Source organism: Berghia stephanieae, chromosome 4 (assembly GCF_034508935.2).
Source record: "Berghia stephanieae isolate SIO BIC M18660-M18661 chromosome 4, UCSD_Bste_1.3, whole genome shotgun sequence".
Taxonomy (NCBI): Eukaryota; Metazoa; Mollusca; class Gastropoda; order Nudibranchia; family Aeolidiidae; genus Berghia; species Berghia stephanieae.
The window spans coordinates 54800260-54825259 of NC_088363.1; the positions used below are offsets into that span (position 1 = coordinate 54800260).

Sequence of the window (25000 nt, forward strand, 5' to 3'; positions counted from 1 at the left end):
CAAAACAAGAGTTGACTTTCTCTCAGAGAGCCACCATTTCAAAGGCTGCACTTTCCAATAATAGCTAATAACAAATACTTTGACCTCAAACTTTAGCCTCGTTGGTTTTTAAAGTTCGTGTTGCTCTACTTAACACTTGATGCACAATTAGCACTATCTCTTTCTCTCTCTCTCTCTCTCTCTCTCTCTCTCTCTCTCTCTCTCTCTCTCTCTCTCTCTCTCTCTCAAACCCACACACACACACACACACACACACACCACGCACACTACAACCACCACCGCCGCATCTTCATCACGACCACTACTACTACAATCACCACCACCACCGCATCATCACTGCCACTACTACTTCAACCACCACCACCACATCATTATCACTACTACTACAACCAACACCACCACATCATTATCACTACTACTACAACCACCACCACCACATCATCATTACTATCACTACTACTACAACCACCACCACCACATCGTCATTACTACTACAACCACTACCACTACATCATCACTACTACAACAACCACCCACACCACATCATCACTACTACTACAACCACTGCCACTACTACAACCACAGTCACCACCACCACCACCACCACCACATCATCATCACTACCACTACTACTACTACAACAGCCATTATGACATCATCATCATCACTACTACTACTATTACTACTACTACTACTACTACTACTACTACTACTACTACTACTACTACTACTACTACTACTACTACTACTACTACAACCACCAACACAACATCATCCTCACTACTATCATTATGTTTTGGAGCTTTTCTTCACTTGAAATAAGGAAACTTTGGGGTTGTATTTGGCAGTGCGTTCATATATCAGAAAATATTTGTAATCAGTTATCTATTTAGATCTATACAATATGTAAACACAATACCAAATATCACCCCAATTCCCTTTTTGTGTGTGCGGAAATTCCTCTTTCGGCATTGAAATTCCTCCGAGTGGTGTCTGAAATTCCTGTGAATCAAATTGAAAATTGGCGTCTCTGCAAATTTTACTATTCTCGTCAAATTTTCAATGCCCGTATCTGAGGAGTTATCTTTGCTCATTGATTTGATTATGTGTGAAAACGGTGCCTCACCTCAAAGTCGATTTTCTCAAAACTTGGTTTTTACACTCTCCCTACTTCAAACGGTCATAGTTGGGCAATGAATAATCAGAATTTTATAAATTTGGTATCAAAATTTTAAGCATAATATAAGCTATGATTGGGTATCAAAAACCCAAAATTGAAAAATCCGACTTAATACCGTTTCGAGGCGGAGGGTCACAAATGAGGTGTAATCATCAATTATTTGTTTGTTACTGAACACCCTCTTTTTTACTTAGTTCACAGTTCGGTTTGATTTACCAAGTCCATGTTATTATTATTAGGCTCACATAGTCAAGTAAGTGTTATTTATTATTTATTATTTATTTATTTATTTATTTATTCACTTAGATTTTTTTTCTATTTATTTTTCTATTTATTTATTTAAAATATTCATTTTTAATTCATTTTTTCCTTATATATATATATATATATATTATATATATATATATATATATATATATATATATATATATATATATATATATACTTATCTGTTCGACAAATGGATGATGCCAAGTCTGCAAAGATAGATCATCATCAAGCCCTACTGCAACCTCCTCGTGGTGTCGAACGGTAACAGGTCAAGCTGGCTAACTGCAGAGGGCGACAAGAATAGGCAATGGCAAACCATTCTTGTAACTTTGCCGAGTTAACTGCATGAATAAGTCCAAAAAGTTAAACGGTGACAGCGTAAAGGGGAGCACGTTTTCACGGAAGACTGCTGCCTCGCTCGGTTGGGAGCGTGATGTTCGTCAGGTCACACCGAACCGTCAGCCAGTTACTAGGCGAAATAAATTTAACAAATGTGACAAAACCAAAATTGGAACATGGAATGTCATGACCTGTACACAAAAAGGAAAACTAAACAACATTCTAAAAGAAATGAAACGGCTCAAAATAAATATTCTTGGCCTGGCAGAGATGAGATGGAAAGAGCAGGGAACCATGTCAAAACAAGAAAACAACACGACATATAAGATCATATGGAGTGGTGGAACCTCTTTCCAAAAAGGAGTAGGGATGATCTTAGACCAACAATCAACCAAATTTTACAAAGGGCATGTAGCAATCTCAGACAGAGTTTTGCTGGTTAAGCTAAGAGGACCTGTAGTTGACACCAATATTATTCAAGTTTATGCACCAACAGAAGAGGTGACAGATGCAGATATGACAGAGTTTTACCATTCACTAGACAAAGCAAAACGAATGTGTAAATCACAAGAAGTCCTTATGGTAATGGGGGACCTAAATGCTAAGATTGGCAGAGGCAGAGATGGTGACATAATCGGACCACATGGACTCGGAGACAGAAATGAACGAGGAAAAATCTGGGCAGATTGGTGTAGAACAAATAAATTAATGATTTCAAACACCTGGTTTCAACAACACCCAAGAAGAACCTGGACATGGCAATCACCAGGGGACAGAGCAAGGAACCAGATAGACTTTATAGCAGTATCATCAAGATTCAGAAATGGCATATTAAATTGCAAAACCTACCCAGGCGCCGATGTAGACAGTGACCATGTCCCAGTTGTTTGTACAGTAAGGATAAAGTTTAAAGCTATTCAGAGAACAGCTGGTAGAATAAAGAGGGATTACAGGTTATGCAAAGACAATGACATACAAACAAAAATGAGAGAAGAATTTGAAAGTGCACTCATGATACAAAGCCAAAGTGAACCTGATAACGAAAAATGTGAAAAACAATTTGATATATTCCAAAAGTGTGTCAAAGCAACTGCAGAAAAGCATTTACCAATAGTTCAAATAAACAGCAAAAAGGAATGGATGACAAATGAAATTCTAAACCTATTTGAAGAAAGACGAAAATGCAACAGAGGGTCTGCAGAATACCAAACATTGAACAACCACATTAAATCCAAATGCATCGAGGCACACGAGAACTATCTACACTGGAAATGCTGCGAAATCGAAAGAGAATACAAACCCAACCCCCAACAAGCTCACCAAAGAATAAAAGAACTATCAGGGAAAAGGAAAAGCAAAGAAGCAGGAAGTTGTATCCAGAACAAACAAGGGGAACTGCTATTTGAAGAACAACATATAGAAAGCCGATGGGTAGAATACATAGGCGAACTGTACAATGATCCAAATAGAAATGAACCACCACTGAAATTCAAAGAACCATTAAGCGGACCAAAAATCACCAAAAGTGAAATTGAACATGCCATGGAACGAATGAAGGATGGTAAATCAACAGGCCCTGATGAAATATCTGTAGAGGTATTAAAAAGCCTAGGAGATCTAGCAATTTATGAACTTCACATATTATTCAACAATATATACAACACTGGGAAAATTCCAGAAGATCTCTGTAACTCTATTTTCATAGCAATACCAAAGAAAACAGGTGCAGTCAGATGCGAAAATTTTAGAACTATAAGTTTAATAAGCCACATCAACAAAATACTGTTGCGTATAATTATCAACAGGCTAAGGAATAAGATTAACCCCGAAATCGCAGAAGAACAATATGGATTCCAACCTGACAGAGGGACAAGGAACGCAATATACCTCCTCCGTGTTTTAAGTGAAAGAGCTATACAGGTTCAGACCCCACTATACCTCTGTTTTGACGACTACAAAAAAGCTTTTGATAGAGTACGCCACGAATAAATACTAAAACAACTGCACTCCATTGGCGTTGATGAGAAAGACCTCACTCATGCAAACATTATACTACACCCAGCAGGCATCTATCAAAATCGGAAACTCTACAGGAAATTCCATTCCTATTAAGAAAGGAGTCCGTCAAGGGTGTGTTGCCTCACCAGATCTGTTTAATCTATACCAAGAAACAATCATGAGGGGCATAACTAATATGGAGGGAATAAAAGTAGGAGGTCACAACATAAATAATATAAGATACGCAGACGATACGGTACTCGTTGCAACATCAGAAATCCAACTTCAAAAGATTGTTGACAAAGTGGTAGTAGATAGTGAAGCCAATGGAATGGAAGTGAATATCACCAAAACGGGATGCATGGTAATACAGAAAAACCCCGAAAACAACAACACCTGCAATATAACGATTCACGGCGAGCAACTTACGAACGTAGAAAGTTTTAAATACCTGGGTTCAATAGTGACAACAGATGGAAGATGTAACCGAGACATACGAGCAAGAATAACTCAAGCCATACAGGCCTTTATGGACCTCGGAAACATTTTGAAAAACAAACAGATGTCGTTCGGGATTAGATTCCGAGTCTTGAAGTGCTACGTGTGGCCAATCTTGTTATACGGATGCGAAAGCTGGACTACAAATGCAGAAACACAAAAGAACATTGAAGCTTTTGAAATGTGGTGTTTGAGAAGGATGCAGAGAATATCGTATACTGCACACAAAACGAACGAAGAAGTGCTAAAACAAACATACCAACAAAGGAAACTAATGCCCTTAATAGCGGATCGACAACTATCCTTTTTCGGACACATAGTAAGGAAAGATAAGAATGAATACCTGGCAAGTTGTGGAAAAATACCTGGTAAACGCGCCCGGGGGAGACAAAGAAAAACACTCATAGACCAACTGAAGGGCTTCACCAACCTAACAATCCAAGAGCTGTTTGAAAAAGCAAGAGACAGGGAGGAATGGAGAGAGATAATTCATGCAGTATCCGAAGCCTGGACCAGGCATGGAACCTAGTAGAAGAAGATATACTTATCTATTTTATGTTGTTGTTTGTTTTTGTTTTTGTTTTTTGTTTTGTTTTGTTTTTGTTAATTATTGAATTTCCCTGTCTTGATTTGAATTTTTTTGTTAATGTAGCTATGTGTCTTATTGATATATGCCTAGAATAAATCTTTGAATTGAATTGACATATAACGCGAGCAAGCAGTCTCCAATGAATAGAAATAAATGAGGAGGGGGGGGGGGGTAAAAAAAGAAGAGACATATCTTCCACTTGTCGTCACCTTAACTCGTAAATTTCATTCAAGACAAATGAAACAACTATTTTTTAAATAAAAAAGGGTCAGTTAAATCTGGTGGAAAATATTTTGCGATAGACTAGTGTCCCATTCAAAAGGAAAAGCAATGCTATTGTCCGTTTTAAGCTAGAGAAACTGGGACAAACTCCGGTACCATGGGCCTATTGGCTCTGAAAGACTATTTAATATAATACTGATTTAAGGAGATCGCTTCAAAATTTAATAAACAATTGTAATATAATATTTTTCAAAAGCTCCTTATAAATCGAGGGTAGGGTGCAAAACTATCGTATCTTAAAAACGCAACTTTTCAGGAGAGACAAAAAACTGTTTAAAATTCCCAACAATCCTTGGAAACCCGTGAAATTTACTAATATTATGTATAAAGTGGCGAGAAAAACGATGGTGGCATTTTTGAGACGATATACTGCATGGATTATGAGTTATTAAAATTACGATAGTTTGAAAGTATTTTATTGGAAGCAAGACTATCGTATGTTGAGAACGGATATTTTGAGGAGGATAGAACAGAACTAAAACTATCGTAACTCAGAGTTACGATAGTTTTTGTGCCATTGTCACCATTTAAATAGACAAATATATTATGAGTTAAGATACCTGAAACAATTTCTAAGAGCCATAGGATTGATTACTTCAGAGTTTATACCAGTATTAAGGCTAGAAACGGATTAGTAACAATCATAATTGTATGTCACAACTGGACAGGACGCGAGTTGTAATAAAGGGTAGTTTGACTTCTTTTTCTTAAAATTACTTTTCTACTACTCCTACTTGCTCCTTCTCTTCCCTTTTACTTCCCAACTATTTATATAATTTTTTACTTCTTTTCTTTTCCTTCCTCCTTCTCCCTTCCTCCTTCTCCCTTCCCTCACCCTCCTCTTCTTCTCTTCTTCTTTCCCCCTCCCCCTCCTCTTCCTATTCCTCCTCCTCCTCGTCCTCCGCCTCCTCTTCTTCCATACCAGTTCCATTTCTTCTTTTTCTCCTCATTTGCATACGCCTAATACTCCTCTTCTTCTCTTTCTACTATTCCTCCTCCCCCTCGTCGTCTTCTTCTTCTTCTCCTCCTCTTCCTCTCCCCCTCTCATCCTCTTGTTGTTGGTGTTCTTCTTCTTTCTCTTTTTCTCCTCCTCCTCCTCCTCCTCCTCCTCCTCCTCCTCCTCTTCTTCTTCTTCTTCTTCTTCTTCTTCTTCTTCTTCTTCTTCTTCTTCTTCTTCTTCTTCTTTTTCTCCCCCCCCCTCCTTCTTCTTCTTCTCCCCCTCCTCCTCTTCCACCTTTTATTTCCCCTCCCTGTTTATTTTTCATCCTATTTTTGTATGAGAATTTGTGAACAACTTGCCTTTCCAGGTCAAAGAAGGACTCATTCTTTTTAAATCATTCAATCAGAAAGAGGGAGTTCCTTAGTGGACCGTCTACTGTCTATTTTAATCAAGGAATTTACCCAATGGAAACCGTACGGTGCTCTTTTTGGCTAACCAACCAGCGGCCTCGATGAGAAAAATATCCGCCATTTTGATGTTGGCTGGGAATCGCGTTACTATAGTAAACAAGCGCTGATCGGCCGTTCATGAAAACAAGTTGCTGCTCGCTCGTTTAACTCAAAATTATTCAAAACGATCTCTCTAAAATGATATAAATGTGACTTCTTAAGGTTTTCTTCACGGTCAAAACCACACAACATTCTATTAATGATTACGTCCGAGGCAAAAAGGAATATTGACAGGTCGACCGAGAGTTGAACTCGTGAGACGACAAACATCAATGCGAAGTGTAGCGAGAGTCAAGCTATTGTTTGTCTTGTCCTATTCTATATAGAGAAAAGGATAAATAGTATAGCCTCGTGTGTGAGTGGTTGCGTGTCATAGTCTTGTTTTTAAATTGTTTCTGTTGTTTATGTGTGTAGTGATGACTCTCTCACACCCAATTTCAATGCCGAAAGAGGAATTCCCGCACACAAGAAAGGGGAATTGGGGTGGTATTTGGCATACATATTGTATAGTATCTAGTTCTAAATAGATAACTGATTAGAATTATATTATGATATATAAACACAATGCCAAATACAATTCCGAAGTTTCCTTATTTCAAATGAAGTAAAGCTCCAAAACCTAATGGTAGTGATTGTAGTACTGAGTGTTAGTGAGGTGATGTGGTGTTGGTGGTGGTTGTAGTTGTAGTAGTAATAGTGATGATGATGTGGTGGTGGTGATGATTGTAGTTGTAGTAGTAGTGGTAGTGATGATGATGTGGTGGTGGTTGTAGTAGTAGTGGTAATGGTAATGATATGGTGGTGGTGGTGGTTGTAGTAGTAGTGGTCGTGATGATGATGTGGTGGTGGTGTTTGTAGTAGTAGTGGTAATGATGCGGCTATGTGGTCTAGTAGTATGACACTCGCTTCCGGATCGGAAGGTCCTGGGTTCGAGCCTCGCGCTCGGCGCATAGTTGAGTCCTTGGAAAAGGCTCTTTACTCACATTCTCTCACCGTACTCAGGTGTAAAATGAGTACCTGGCCGTTAACAGAGTTGTCTTTGTCCGAAAAATTGTAATATCGCCTAACAGGCGTCATGTCCCGTCCTACATGTTAAATGTTGACCAGGGACCCCTTGTAAAGCGCTTTGAGCACATTTAGTAGATATTGCACTATATAAAGCTCAATTTTTTTAAAAAATATTTCAATGATGATGATATGGTGGTGGTGGTTGCAGTAGTAGTAGTGGTAGTGATGATAATGTGGTGGTGGTTGTAGTTGTAGTAGTAGTGATAGTGATGATGATGTGGTGGTGGTTATAGTAGTAGTGGTAGTGATGATGATGTGGTTGTGGTGGTTGTAGTAGTAGTTGTAATGGTGATGATATGGTGGTAGTGGTGGTTGCAGTAGTAGTGGTAATGGTAATGATATGGTGGTAGTGGTGGTTGTAGTAGTAGTGGTAATGGTAATGATATGGTGGTGGTTGTAGTAGTAGTAGTCGTGATGACGATGTGGTTGTGGTGGTTGTAGTAGTAGTGGTAGTGATGCTATTGTGGTGGTGGTTGTAGTAGTTGAGGTAGTGATGTGGTGGTGGTTGTAGTAGTAGTGGTGGTGGTGGTTGTGGTAGTAGTGGTAATGATGATGATATGGTGGTGGTGGTTGCAGTAGTAGTGGTAGTGATGACGATGTGGTTGTGGTGATTGTAGTAGTAGTGGTAGTGATGATAATGTGCTGGTGGTGGTGTAGTAGTAGTGGTAGTGATAATGATGTGGGGCTGGTGGTTGTAGTAGTAGTGTTAGTGATGATATTGTGGTGGTGGTTGTAGTAGTAGATGATGTGGTGGTTGGAAAACACATTACAGGTTATTATAATACATGATTACACACATTCTCTAACTTCATTTTTTGACAGCTTCGTTGTGCCATAAATATACGCAACAGTTCTGAAACATTTTATTGTGGATTTTGATATTGTTTGTTTTTTTTCTTGTGTCGTTATGTTGACATAGATACCGAATGAATGGTAATTACTACATTCTCAGCCAACAACAAAATGGCGCTGAATGCTTTCATTGGTGGACACTTTTTAGGCTTCGTACGTATTCTCATTCGTTTAATTCTATGATTTTAATACAATTGAGTTAATCATGAATGATACATAGCTTCTTATGTCTTGATAACTTTTTATGAGCTATTACAGCTAACTAAGCGTGGACAGCATTTAGGGGCAAATCGAACACTAATGAAACAATTATTTCAGAATGGGCAGTGGTTCTCTTTTTCCTCATCAAAACTGACCGAATATCATTGACTTATCAAAGCACCAATATGTTGAGAGACCAGCTTTTGATAATTGATAAATGGTCTAGGTTTGAGTCCGTGATCCAGTCATTTAAGCCGTTGACGATTTAAATTGTTTTGCTGGGGATATGAATTAATGCAGAAATTATAGATTAGAATCTTATTATAAAAGCTATGCATATAATCAAAGATTTTATCAGGCATTGATATAAACCAGTCCAGTCATTTAAGCCTTTGACGATTTAAATTGTTTTGCTGGGGATATGAATTAATGCAGAAATTATAGATTAGAATCTTATTATAAAAGCTATGCATATAATCAAAGATTTTATCAGGCATTGATATAAACTATGATTTTGATAACTTTCTACGGTTTGAGATGAACATCGAAAAGCGAGCAACGGGTGCTATATAATGATCGAGAGTTAAAGTATTTGATGAATTTTGTCGAAATCATTTAATCTATGCTCTTTAAAAAGAAAATAGGGTCGGAGGTCAAAATTGTTCCGTATAGCCCAGTTGCCAACGAGCACAGAGTTACTGGTAAATCTAAAAATTATTAAAATATTTTATACAGATTGATATACGAGCATCTTGTAAACTTCTTTTTTTTAATTAAGGGTTATTTCTATCACCCGTTGACTGAAAATAATAATTTATAAAAATCTGCTGGGGTCTCATTCATGGACCGGGACTATGATAGTATCGGACTATAGTAAAGTCTGAGACTTCGTAGTCCAAGACTACGGGAAGTCCGAGACTACGAAAAGTAAGCTATTCATGGAGTCAGACTTTGTCCCTGACTATCAAGTCTCGGACTACGTGTGCGAAGTCTCAGACTACAGAGGTCAATATATTTTTAACTGAAGATTCCCCGGAAACGTATAACAAAACGTCATAGAAATGTGTTAATTTTCCAGCTCCGCATGCGTCATGCGAAGTAGCACAGAAATCTGAAATCATATCTATCTTCATGTATGTTTTGATCGTTTTCCCCCACAAAGAAAAATAGTGTGAGACAGGTTTAGGGGTGTAAAAATTGTTTGAGAATGTGTGTGTGTATTGTTCTTAGTAAATATAAGAGGGCAATGTAAATGTTGCTGCTCGAAGCTCAAAGAAATAAATAATAAGGTGAAATTGAATGTAAGCTTCAATTTAATCACAAAAACAGATCAAATAAACATTTCGGGTTTCCCCTTTATCAACAAAACAGGATGAATGAAACACTACAGATGAATAAGATAACATGGTAGTGGCGTAGTTAAGATGAATAAACAAAACATTGGTTGGCAGGAAATAGTATGCTTCTTTGTAAGGAAGCACGAATTAAAATAGAGTACTAGATATTTCTAAAAGGTGTGCAATTAATTGAGGGGAGGTGGAGAGGAACTGCAGTTTAGAAAGTGAAAAATAAAAACGTGTAGACTGTTGTTGGAAAATGAATACAATAGAATTGAAAATAAATACCAAAAAAATAATAAATAAGGGATGTCGATATAAGTAGAATAATTAGTGGCAGCAGCAGCAGCAGCAGCAGAAGGAACAGTAAGTACTTTTAGTAGTAGTAGTAGTAGTAGAAGTAGTAGTAGTAGTAGTAGTAGTAGTAGTAGTAGTAGTAGTAGTAGTAGTAGTAGTAGTAGTAGTAGTAGTAGTAGTAATAGTAGCAGTAGTAGTAGTAGTAGTAGTAGTAGTAGTAGTAGTAGTAGCAGAAGTAGCAGTAGTAGTAGTAGTAGTAGTAGTAGTAGTAGTAGTAGTAGTAGTAGTAGTAGTAGTAGCTGTGCGATTTAATCTCTATTGTAATGACTTTGATTGAGCTCGATTAACCTTGATTTGTTGACGGAAAATAGAAAAAAAAAAAGGTCATGTTTATGATGATAAACTAAATGAGAAATATTAAACTACACTTTTACTTGTACATTTTAGGCTTGGCTCCATTGATCGGGTTTATATATATATATATATATATATATATATATATATATATATATATATATATATATATATATATATATATATATATATTTTTTTTTTTTTTTTTTTTTTTTTTTTTTTTTTTAATGTCCTACATGTTTAATGTTGCTGTTGACCAGGGACCCCTTATAAAGTGCGTTGAGCACATTTAGTGGATATTGCGCTATATAAATCTCAATTATTTTTTTACATTTTTTGTTTGTTAATAACAAAGGTAGCAATAGAAATCAACCATACATCAACAAATAGACAAAAGAGAGAGGGACTTGTTTACTTGGATCTATCTATCTATCTATCTATCTATCTATCTATCTATCTATCTATCTATCTATACATCTATCTATTAATTTATCTATCTATCTATCTATCTATCTATCTATCTATCTATCTATCTAAGCCCCTCCCACGTCGGTTATTTATGGCATGTATCCAAATAAATTTACCATCCCTGGACCGACAGCGGTTTAAACAATTCTTCGATTTTACACCGCCATTAATCGACTGTATGCATATTAATGAGGAGACTCAAAGAGTGGGTCTCGCCTCTTTGAACCTGTTGTTCGGACTTGCTTGTTCATTTGACACATACCCTAGGACTTCATATAGATGTCGCTGCACATACCTGTTTTATGACACAATGATGTTATTAGGAGGGATGGATTAAAAGTGAGGAGAACGTGGGAATTCCTTTCAACATTTCGGACCCGTTGGTTTCAAACAGTACCATGCCAACACGTAGTTAGGTCATTATTCAAATATTGTGTACAACGAGTAGCACACACACACACACACTCTCTCTCTCTCTCTCTCTCTCTCTCTCTCTCTCTCTCTCTCTCTCTCTCTCTCTCTCTCTCTCTCTCTTCTTTCTTTCTTTCTTTCTTTCTCTCTCTCTATTTCTCTCTCTATCTAACTATCTATCTATCTATCTATTGAATCGTGTTTGATACAAATATGGTACGAAAAGTGCTTGACATGCAGTAATGGAGCAAATTATTATTATTTAAAATATTTACCACAATGTTTGAGACAGTCTACATTAATGTTTCAGGCTTAATTTGCCATCGTCAGCCTGACGATGGCAAATTAAGCCAGAAACATTAATGTAGACTGTCTCAAACATTGTGGTAAATATTTTAAATAATAATATCTATCTATCTATCTATCTATCTCTTTCTTTCTCTTTCTCTCTCTCCCTCCCCCCCCCCCCTCTCTCTCTCTCTCTCTCTCTCTCTCTCTCTCTCTCTCGCTCTCTCTCTGTCTCTCACTCATGCAGCATTAAGTGTGGTTAACGACAGAGTGAGTGACAATGATTGGGAACTCACATAGATAGTGTCTATTTTTTTATAACGCATTTGAATTCAGTGTGAATAAATATCTGGCGATAGGCATTGATGGATACTGTATAAGTATAATAGCAATGAATTATGTTTTCTTGATGACTTGTACCCATCTTCTTTTCCATCATTTTAACACCCCCCCCCCCCCCCTGACAAAAACCCTCTCTCTACACACTCTTCAATCGACCAATTAAAATTGACCATTTTTTTTTCTATGCCCCTCCCAATTAGCGGATAAAATGACAATTCCTATTGTCCAGCAAACGGGAATCGGCGTAATAACAGTAGGTAAAATAAGCTCCTCCTACTTTGATTTTTTGATGAATTATGTGGAGACGATCAACATTTCTTTTTGATGTTACATAACTATCAACAGACATTCCACATATTAATGAGAAGACACAAAGAATGAAACTCACCTCTTTGAACTTGCTGATCAGTCTCTCTAACTGATGATGACACATACCTAGTATTAATAGAAACTATGTGTGAAATGTGAAGAACATGCGAAATTGCGGCATCCATCCATTTGATCTAACAATGTAGACAAGTCCATGTCATGTATGGTGAGAGAGCAAGAGAAGAATATCCCCCCCCCTTTCTCTCTCTCTCTCTCTCTCTCTCTCTCTCTCTCTCTCTCTCTCTCTCTCTTTCTCTCTCTCATCGTTGTAGTCGTCATAGTAGTGATGGTAGAAGTAGTAGTAATAGTTGTAGTAGTAGTAGTAGTAGTAGTAGTAGTAGTAGTAGTAGTAGTAGTAGTAGTAGTAGTATTTTAATGAATTTAATGAATGAATTTATATAGCGCCTAGATCCACAATGTGCTCAGAGGCGCTTTACAATGCAAATAAAACACAACAATAAATCGAAATTTAAGCATAAAATCTATCATATTGGAATAGCATTAATCAATTTGTAATTTAATTACCACGCACTGTGCTACAAGATGAAAATTTAGGATATCTATAACATGTAGGCCTAATAGAAATGTTAAACATCAAATGATTTCCTAAAGAGATATGTTTTGAGTTTCTTTTTAAAGTTTTCAAAAGTTGGACGTTTTTTGAGGGATGAAGGCAGTTGGTTCTATAAGACGGGTGCCGAATGGCTAAAAGATCTCTCGCTAAAAGACGATCTACAGTGAGGAACATGGAAGAGATCATGACCACTGGATCTAAGTTCTCTCTCCGGCACATAGAAATTAACCATGTTTTGTAGGTAAACAGGAGCTGTCTTATCAAAACATTTAAAAGCATAGCATAAAATTTTGAATATAATTCGGCTGTCAACAGGGAGCCAATGCAGAGATATTAAAATCGGGGTTACATGTTCTTTCACCCCACAACCAGTCACCATTCTAGCAGCTCTATTTTCCACTTTCTGAAGCTGTCTAATTACATATTTTGGTGACGATTGTAAGAGAGCGTTACAGTAATCTATTCCGTTTAATACAAATGATGTCATAAATGTTTTGATAGTCTCAGTATCCAAAAGATGTCTAATTCTATAAATTTTATGGAGATGAAGATGACAAATCTGAGCAACTTTACCAACATGAACGTCCATACACAATCGTGAATATAAATATGCACCTAAATTCCTGACATTTCCACCATCTACAATCTTAATTTCACTACCAGCAATGCTCAATGATTCTATTTCTGTTCTTTTCCGGTTATTTCCATAAAAACTTATTATTTCCGTTTTATCCTCATTTAACTTTAATTTGTTTAAAACCATCCAATCTTTTATGTCTTTCACGCACGCTTCCACTCGAGATACAATGTCCACTTTCGTATCGTTAGTATCAGGGAAATAAATTTGAGTATCGTCGGCATACAAGTAAAAATTTAACTCATAGGCCGAGATTATAGCATTTATGGGTGTTGTATACAAGGTAATAAGATGGGCCCCAGGACAGAACCCTGGGGTACCCCAAACTGCAGAACACTAATATCATAAAGAGAATCTTCAATGACAACACACTGTGTGCGGTCAGAAAGATAAGATTCAAACCAGTCCAAAACATCATTTTGAATATTAAAATCAGTTTGAAGTCTGTTTAAGAGCAACTTCCGATCAATGGTATCGAATGCGGCACTTAAATCAAGCAGTATGAGCACTGCCGTCTTCTTATCAGCAACATAATTAACAAGATCATTGTGCACTTTGATCAAAGCAGACTCAGTGCAGTGTCCCTTGCGATAAGTAGACTGTACCATTGATCGAAAGTTGCTCTCATCTAAATAGGTATTCAATTTATAGCATACCATTTTTTCTATTATTTTAGATAACGTACTTAAATTAGACACAGGCCTGAAGTTTTTATAACTATTTTTGTCCAATGAAGGCTTTTTCAACAAAGGGCGCACAATTGCTTTCTTAAGGCATGCTGGAACTGTCGAGGTGTAAAGACTAGATTGAACAATGTCGAGAATCGCCGGCGCCAGCTCTTCTACACAATCCTTTAGAAGCCATTGGGGATAGAGTCAAGCCGGCATGTCTTCTTTGGCAGTAGTTTGATTACATCTTTGATGTCTTGTAGTGTGGTGACAGACTATTTATCCAAAATATGGTTCGTTTCTTTATCTGCTGCTTTGGATTTTTCAGGCTGTGCAGATTCATGTTGGTCAAGTTGTTTTCTGATGTTGACAATCTTGTCGTCAAAATAAGTATTAAAATTTTCAGCGAGCTCATTTGCATTTTTGTAATCTGGTAGTGTTTCTGATTCAGGAGAGGTAAGTCTGTTTATTATTTTGTAAAGCTCCTTTTTGTTGTTTTTATTGTTTTCTATTTCCTCCTTCAGACTGTTTGTCTTTGCCGCTTTGATTTGATTGTTCAATATTTTTCTTGCATTAACGTATTGTTCTTTGCTAACATTCTCCTCTTCCAGATCTTTGCAGCTCTTTCCTTGTTTCATTTTACTTTTCTTAATTTTTCTCCACCTTCTTTCCAGTTTTCTTACGATCCGCTTCTGAACACGGACTGCCTCCGTATACCAAGAGCCATTAATAGGTCTAATGGTTATCGTTTTTAATTTATCGGGGGACGTGTTTGTCAAATATATTTTTCATTCTTGAATTGTAAGTTTCAACTTTTTCTGACACACATTTGATCTTGGAAATCGCAGGCTCAAGTTCCATCTTAATGTCATGTTTAAATTTATGTAAATCAATGTTTTTGGTTTTCTTGTACACAATTGTCTTTTTCGAATGGCGTGGCTTGGAGTTCTCAGTTTCAATTGTTATAAGCTGGTGATCGGATAGGCCACAGTCAGTCTGTTGGATCTGTGTTATTGAATTGTCACTGTTGTTATTGATGACAACGTCAAGAATATGCCCTTTCTGATGTGTCGATTCTTTAACATGTTGTCTGAGATTAAAAGATTCAATAAGTTTTTAAAATTTTTGAGTATTGCTGTCTTCTGTGTTATCAATATGAAAATTTAAATCACCTAAAATTAATAGCTTTCCTCTTTCCGTTATTTTGTCCAAGAGATAGTTTTCGAATTCATCAAGGAACCCACTCACTGTATTTTTGTTCTTTGTATTTGGTGGGGCTCTATAGATTCCAATCACGCGGTAGCTAAAATTAGCAATGGTGACCATGAGCTCAATATGTTCAAAGTTTTTGAATTCAATTTCATTGTGTATTCTATGAACGTTGAGACCTTTTTTTAATAAATAGCAAGTACACCACCACCAGACTGGCCCGACGAACGATTTTGGACTAGGGCACAGTAACCCTCAGGCACAATTTCATTTATTATGTATCCTTCTTCGTCCTGAAGCCAAGTTTCCGTTAAAATCAATAAATCAATGTCTTTCTCAACAATCAAATCATGAATTGGAATCAGGGCTATGATTGGAATCGTTTTGTTTCTTGCTGATCGTACATTCTGTGTTGCAAATTGTAGACGTGAATGTTTTGACTTCATTGTATGGACAGGTGTGTTGTCTACAATGGGGACAGTTGTGAGTGTGGAGGGGGGTCGTAGTGGTTGGAAACGGGGAGGCGGTCGGTGGCCGATAATGTTTTTGACCACTGATTGTTTTCGTTTACATCCACGCCGCCCCCGCTCGTACAGGTGGTATGAATGGAACGGGAAACCGTTGTTACACATTAAGATTAGTTGTCGACGTATCAAAACAACAAATGGACGGAGTGGAAAATGGCGATGAACACTTCTTCTTGTTTAAAATAGTTGTCATAAATATAAGAATGTTGTAAAAAGTCACTGATTAAATCCACAAAAAATATCACATTAGATGCACTGTCCTTTTAAAAATATGAACATGTAAAAATTCCAATTGAATGTAAATTCCTTTCAATTAAAAATGTCAAATGAAACGGAGAAAACGACACAGCAGTCTGTCAGGCGCAACACATCAACATTACAGTTGTAGTCGTAGTAGTAGTAGTAGTAGTAGTAGTAGTAGTAGTAGTAGTAGTAGTAGTAGTAGTAGTAGTAGTACTAGTAGTAGTAGTAGTAGTAGTAGTACATAGTAGTTGTAGTAGTACATAGTAGTAGTAGTAGAAGTAGTAGTAGTAGTAGTAGTAGTAGTAGTAGTAGTAGTAGTAGTAGTAGTAGTAGTAGTAGTACTAGTAGTAGTAGTAGTAGTAGTAGTAGTAGTAGTAGTAGTAGTAGTAGTAGCAGTAGTAGTAGTAGTAGTAGTAGTAGTAGTAGTAGTTGTTGTTGTTGTTGTTGTTGTTGTTGTTGTAGCAGTAGTAGTAGAAGAAGTATAATAGATTGATAGTTGGATGGATTGATGACCAAGTTGATCGACCATGAAGTTCACACACTTTCATCACACCCTCACAGTATTTTGTTTATTTATTTTTACTAGTAAAAAGCCCGCAATTTCGCGGGGAAAGAACTATTTTCATTCGATACTGTACTCACCATCATTTAATGAGGGCTGATTGGTAAACAACGTTGTCTGTGTAATTTTGGTATATCTTCGGTTGATTTTTCTGTGGCCCAATAATATATTTAATAATATATTCCCTCAACTAACCCCAAGAAAAAATTTAACCTAGTACCTTTAATTAACCCCAATAGGAAAAACAAACACCCTAGCACTTTAATAATACTTATGACTAACCCTAATAGGAAAAAAAAATCATCCGATCTCGAGCTAACCCTAATAGAAAAAATCATGACAAATTGAATAAATAAACGCCTGATCAAAGGTGAAAATACTAATTTAAATAATACTGGGGATGTAGGAGCTTTCAGAATGTCTCCCCTTTACTTAACTTATGGAAAAACAAACTTCCTAGCACCTTTAATAAGACTTATGACTAACCTCTCGAGCTAACCCTAATAGAAAAAAAACAACTCTCGGACTGCTTTGCACTACCTTTCAATATCTAACAAATCAAAATGGCGGCTGAAAATCAAAACAATGGTCAAATTAAGAAATTTTAAACTTTCACAAATCTATCAAGGTTTGTTCTAGAGTTTTTAAAATACTTCTAGATATAATGACAAATTGAATAAATAAATGCCTGACAACATATCAACGGTGAAAATACAAATTTAAAGAATACTGGGGATGTAGGAGCTTTCGGAATGTCTCCCCTTTACTTAACTTATGGAAAAACAAACATCCTAGCACCTTTACTAAGACTTATGACTAACCTTAAAGAAATATCCTCGATCTCGAGCTAACCCTAATAGTAAAAAAAGAATCAAAATGGCGACTGAAATAGCTTCATGTGATCAAGTGAATAATATCACTATGAATGCCACGATTTGCTGAAAAATGCCAACACCCACACACACATGTATACACCACACACAACACACACACACACACTCAAACACAAACACACACACGCACACACACACACACACACACAAACATACACGCAATTAGAACATACATAACAACACTGATCACCGCTAAATCAACAACACAACGGAAGTAATAATAATACTTGATGTCATAAATAGATGACGCAAATTGACAACTTTTTACAGTGTCAAAATTAGTTGATTTTGGGAGTCAAGTGTCGTCGTTGATACATATTTTATGATATCTGTTTGACTCAACGAACTTTCAAACTGACTTTAACTTATAAAAGGAAATCAAGTTATCTGTTTATCTATCTGTAAAAAATACATTTCTAATTTTCAAATCTTTCAGTAGAGTTGTGCGCCGTATCAATTTTTTTATTGACTCAAATAAGCACAATGTTCTCCACAATGCTATATTTTTTAAAGAAAGGATGTAATTTTTCTAGCAACGCGTCTGTTCTGTCCCCGAAATGCCAATGTTTACTGTTTTCTCATATAATTTTCGCAGTGGCTATTTTTACAGTCCCGTAAAGATGGTTCTCGGGGCTATTTTTACAGTCCCGTAAAGATGGTTCTCGGGGCCAATTTTACAGTCCCGTAAAGATGGTTCTCGGGGCTATTTTTACAGTCCCGTAAAGATAGTTCTCGGGCTATTTTTACAGTCCCGTAAAGATGGTTCTCGGGGCTATTTTTACAGTCCCGTAAAGACGGTTCTCATGGCTATTTTTACGGCGTTGATGCGATTCTGTTCAATTATCCGCATAGTTATAGATTATCATCCTTTTGCAGTATTCACAAAACTTATCATATCATTTCTCCCGATATTTAGATGTACAGATCTAGAGGCGGTGAATGAAAGCAAAATTAATGTCATTTAACATATTTAGATCTAAAGCTAAAACTAAAATTAACAAACAATTAATGTAAAGTCAATTCTCTTAGCGATTTTTACGGTACTGTCATTTTTATTACATATAATTTTTTTATTTTTTTTTGCATAAGTTATGTTTGCAGTACAGAACAGCCCGTTTTCTATCATCAGTGGACAGGTTAGGTTGTATGTCTTGATTTTTTTTTCTGTCAAACATACATAATATAGATCTATTATCAAACACTGAAAGTATATTTAGTTCCCGCTTGAGTCGACACCCCTCAAGATATAATACTTTACAGGTTGGCTTTTGTTTACACTTTACCAGTATAACCAGTCAGGAAGGACTAACGGTTTATACAATTTTAAAAGACGGAGACGTCAAACATTCAGGGTGCAGTCTTCTCACGTGAGAGTGGGTTTGAATCCAATTTCAGAAAAGAGGCCGTTCACAAACCAATTGGACACATTTTGACCATAATTTTAGAACCACCCCCCCCCTCCCAACCATATTGTGGACAAATGACTACCCACCCCCCCCCCAACCCCCACCCCCCCCCCCCCCCCCCCCCCCCCATGGTAAAGATACACATTGCGAAACACCTCATGCTTAAATATTGTTCTTTTGAATAATATTTTTTTTTAAAGAAAGTAAATAATGATGATGATTCTCTACCATGGGCGGTCATGATCCAAAAGAATAGAGGTGCCCAAGACTGATCCTCATTGGGGCGCCGAGGTGGAGAGGGCATTTTACTTTGGTCCCACCATCGCGTTGCTCCTACTCCTTTACCGATTGACCCAGTGTTTGTTCCGACCAGACAAGAGTGGTCGCTGTATTGCTCCTCCCTTCCCAGTTAGGAGGTTGTTTTATTGTTCTCCGCCAAAGCGGTGTTCACCTTGTGGTCAGACCAAGGTTGTGGTTGCCCTGGGTCAGACCCCTCTGCCTGGGCTTTGAGGTACCACTAGGGAAAGAGATAGATAGAGAAAAAGAGAAAGGAAAAAGAGAGAGAGAGAGAGAAAGAGAGAGAGAGAGAGAGAGAGAGAGAGAGAGAAAGAGATAGAAAAAGAAAGAGATTGGGAAAGAATGAAAGAAAGAGAGAGGGAGAGAGAGAGAGAAAATGAGAGATAGGGAAAGAAAGAAAGAAAGGGATAGAAATGAGAGATAGGGAAAGAAAGAAAAAAAGGGATGGAGAAAGAATGAAAGAAAGAGTGAGAAAGAGAGAAACAAAGAAAGAATGTAGAAAGACCGAGAGAGAGAGAGAGAGAGAGAGAGAGAGAGAGAGAGAGAGAGGGAGAAATAGAGAAAGAAAGAGATTGGGAAAGAATGAAAGAAAGAAAGAGGGAGAGAGATAGAAAAAAAAGAGAAAGTAAAAAGAAAGAGAGAAGAGAGAGAAAGAGAAAGAAAGAAAGACATAGAGAAAGAATGAAAGAAAGAGGGAGAGAGAGAGAGAGAGAGAGAGAGAGAGAGAGAGAGAGAGAGAGAGAGAGAGAGAGAAAGAGGGAGGCTGCTAACTAGCCGCACCTGAACGAAGTGAGTGAGAGTTTTAGAGCTAATGGCGTCTACTCAGCCAATCTGTTACTATTTAAAAATCTATTACCGCAACGCCGTAAAAATAGCCACCAGAACCGTCTTTACGGGACTGTAAAAATAGCCCCGAGAACCATCTTTACGGGACTGTAAAAATAGCCACTGCGTATAATTTTACGCTGCCAGTTTTCTGGAAACCCCGTATATCGTCAGTCTCTATTCTCGATTCATCTGATTACTGCTTACATCTTAAATAAGATGGCGGCGATTAGCCAATAAAAAGTGGATGTTATCCAATCTGCTCCTTGTAGTCTGTGGATTACACTCGTTAATGCTATTTATTTTAGGAACCATAATTATTAAGCAATGATAATTATGATTTTTATTGTTATTATGTGCCATTTGCTTCGGAGGAAGTATGACGCTTTTTTAATAGTTATCCATATTTTTAATGGGGCATATCTTCTGACATCAATGGCTAGCAGCCCTATTGAGAGTATGCCGATGACGTCACGCATTTACCATCCACGGTTACTTCCCTTGCACTAAGAGCACTGTAACTTTCTATCGCGTAGTTGTTTACATAAGAGAGAGAGAGAGAGAGAGAGAGAGAGAGAGAGAGAGAGAGAAAGTCAGTAACAAACAGAGAGCGAGAGAGATGGATGGAGAGAGATATATTTTAAAAAATAAATAAATAAATAAGAGAGAGAGAGAGAGAGAGAGAGAGAGAGAGAGTCAGTAACAAACAGAGAGCGAGAGAGATGGATGGAGAGAGATATATTTTAAAGAATAAATAAATAAATAAGAGAGAGAGAGAGAGAAGAGAGAGAGAGAGAGAGAGAGAGAGAGAGAGAGAGAGAGAGAGGGGGGGAGAAAGAGAGAGAGGTTCGTTTTATCGTGTATTCATTGGGAATGGGAGAGAGGGTGGGGTCTTTTGAGACAATAAACAATGTGAGTGAACCCAAAGAAAAAGGGGAGGAGAGTTTAATAGATGACAATTGACCACAAGGGGTTGTGATAACGAGTGGCAGGTCCTAATTAACTCGAGGTTGCAGCTCAAACAAGAAGATTCAATTATACGATTTCATGTAAGTCATTACAAATTAAGCCCCACCCCCTCCTCTTCAAGCTGTCATCTGACTCAAAATGGAAACAATGCAACAAATGATTTGACCAGTCCCATTTTTTAAATTGCGATCTCATTGGTCAATATGTTTCCCATTGATTGACTTTGACTTCTTTTGAAACGAAGGGCTTTCTTATACTATCACTACCTATTCTTTGCTCACCACCTCTCTCCTTTTCCCCTTTCTTTATCTACCATCTCGCCCTCTACTCTTTGTCTCCCTCGTGTTTCTTTACACATACAAACACACACCCACTATTTTTATCTTTATTCTATTTAGCTCCCCCCTCTACAATGCACATACAACAGTCTCTCTCTCTCTCTCTCTCTCTTACATCTCTCTCTCTCTCTCTCTCTCTCCCTCTCTCTCTCTCTCCCCCCCCCCCCCCCCCCCGTTCGGGGCGGAGGGTCACATAAATAATAATAATAATAATAATAATAATAATAATAATAATAATAATAATAATAATAATAACAATAATAATAATAATGATAATAATAATAATAATAATAATAATAATAATAATAATAATAATAATAATAATAATAATAATAATAATAATAATAATAATAATGATGATAATAATAATAATAATAATAATAATAATAATAATAATAATAATAATAATAATAATAATAATAATAATAACAAATAGATAGATAGATAGATAGATAGATGGATAGATAGAGATGTGATGGTACGTGATTGGAGGATAAGTCTTGATAAGTCTTTGTTCAGTTTTCCGATTTTATGTCGTATGGATCAATGTCTTTCACGCATTCAATTTTTTCTTTGTAGCTTTTTTTCGATACAGTGTCCATTGTGTTAAAAGGATTGGTCGCCATTTTGAAGAAATCTATGCTTAACATAACATAACATATGGTATAGGTCAAAATAGGATAAGATCCCTTGAATGCCCTTAATATTAATAGTAATGCCATAATTCTATTGATTAAAGATTATCCATTAATGATACACGTGGTAAAGATAGTATTTCAACTTAAATGTACTCATGTGGTGTACAAACATATATCTTTAACCGTGACATGCAAAGCCCACACACACACACACACACACACACACACACACACACATACACACGCGTATAAAAGATAACCATAATAATATAATAATGCATAATATATACATACAAGATTGAAAGCCATGTCAACAGCAGTGCAAACACGTATTATTCGTCATATATAAATCTCCCATCATATAATTCCCTGTCTACTAACACCTTGAAATAATCCATAGATTTTGCATTCTTTGTTTCAAATTTCAAACTGTTCCATTTCTGAACAATACGAATACCGAACCAGTTATGTCTTATGTTTGTTTTGCATCCAGAGACAAAAATCTTAAACTTGTCCCCTCTAGTAAAAGTAATATTAGAATATGAAAAAAAAAATCAGAAAAGTCTATCCTATCCATACCATGTACCAATCTATAAACCTGAATTAAATCCCCACGAATTCTTCTATATTTCAAACTCGGTAAGTCAAGAAATTCTAACCTTTCCTTATAAGATAAATACTGTATTGTATAATTTTTTTTGGTAGCACTCCTCTGTACACTTTCAATACTAATAGATTGTCTTTTATATAATGGGCTCCAGATGCAATTTCCGTATTCTAGAATTGGTCGAACGAGCGATTTATACAAATATAAAAATGTGGTTTTATCAAGACTTATAAAGGTTCTATATATTATTCCCATCATTCTGTTTGCACGGCTTACACAATTATCAATATGTAAATCAAAATTCAAATGTGAATCAAAAGTAACTCCCACATCCTTTTCATAAGGCACAACGGAAAGTAGATTTGACATAGAAGTATCGGTAAAATAATTATGACATTAACTCCCTTAGTCTAACCGCATACTCTCAATAGTCGCGTGAGGTTCTCAAATATTTTGGCATAAGTTCGATTTGGAACGGGGCAATTCGGTTACTATCGGCTCTTTATGATTATGTTGAGGAACTTAGAAGGTAAGAGTTTGTGCTTTGTTATCCAGATGTTATTCTCTTAAAGGCTCCATACACACCCGGTTTTGATCCTTCTTCGTACCCCGATCAGGCAAACCAGGGTGAAAACGCAAAGTGTGTGGCCAAATACCTGGCCGATAAACAGAGGGACGGTCGATCGCTCGCAAAGCCCGCCTGTGCCATGTTATCCAGTTATCTAACAACATGTGAGCAACTATGGAGGCTAGGTGAGCTAGACTTGTAACGATTATATACTCATAACCAGTTACCCGCGGATTAAACAATATTGACACAATATTTATAATGTGCGGCTATGTGGCCTTGTGATATGACACTCGCTGTCGGATCGGAAGGTGCGGGGTATAGTTGAGTCCTCGGGAATGGCTCTTTTTTCACATTCTCCAATGATATTTACTATAATATACTCGTTGCATTCTCTAACTACTCAGGTGTAAAATGTGTATCTGACAATTAACGTGCTGTCTGGGAAATTGGTAATATCGCCTAATACTAATAGGCGTCTAGTCTCGTTCTACAACATTAAGTGGATTTTGCGCTATATATAAAAAGCTCTTGCTTGTTTGTAATATGTCCATTTATCATACGATCGCATTTCCATAGGGGCAGATTACTTTGGAGAATCTCTATTTAGAACAATGAGTCTGTTGTTTTCTAACAACGAAGCGATCTCCCCCCCCCCCCCCCCCAGCAACTCACGCTCGTATTATTGTTTGCCTTATTGTTATCCGATCCAAATGAGATATTTGCTCGTTACTATAATATAGATTATTCTGGGATCACCCGAATATCCGCAGAGAATTTTGATAATTATTCGTTTATTCGTTGATCGGTAAATGTGCGGATAAGATCTAAGGCTAATGTTTAGTCCGTATTTACTCCTGAATCGGACGTAATTCCACTCATACATTACATTACATCACCATGTCTTATTTGCTCACGTTCGTCTTATGGTCGCTTCTGCAATTATTTTATGCCTGACATCTATAAAGGCCTGAATTGTGTTATTAGATATCGGATAATATAAAATGACCGAATATGTGACCCTACGCCTCGAAGCGGTATTAAGTCGGGATTTGGAAAACGAAGAAAACCGGTTTTAAAGTGGAAATGGTCAAAATGATCAAATTTCAGTTTTTGGTTGTTTCATAAACTACAATCATTTTTCTACATGAAAACATAATAATTCAACATAAATATTGAGGATAAGTTATATAAATTTAAAGTTTAAAAATGCAACTACCAGTGAAACATTCAAAACAAAAGTTGACTTTCTCTCAGAGAGCCACCATTTCCAAGGCTTAGTAATGTTAAGTCTTTTCCTCCACCAATACCATGTAAGATACCACATCAAAGGGCGTGTCTTTATCAATCTCAGAGAAAGCATGACTGTCTTCACAATTTCATGGTTCAACCAATAATGAACTTTAAATTCTGTAAACAAGTCTAGGTTTTTCCTTGACAACTTTAC

General features: G+C 36.8%; 1 long non-coding RNA gene across 1 annotated transcript in view; it reads left to right on the forward strand.

The window, feature by feature from the left end:
* The first annotated feature begins 9603 nt into the window (after positions 1-9603).
* The window catches only part of LOC144972041 (uncharacterized), a 509884-nt gene continuing 494487 nt past the window's right edge, over positions 9604-25000 (forward strand). The window contains exon 1 of the long non-coding RNA XR_013645246.1: positions 9604-9706. This is a non-coding gene — a long non-coding RNA (uncharacterized LOC144972041). The remainder of the gene's footprint in view (positions 9707-25000) is intronic.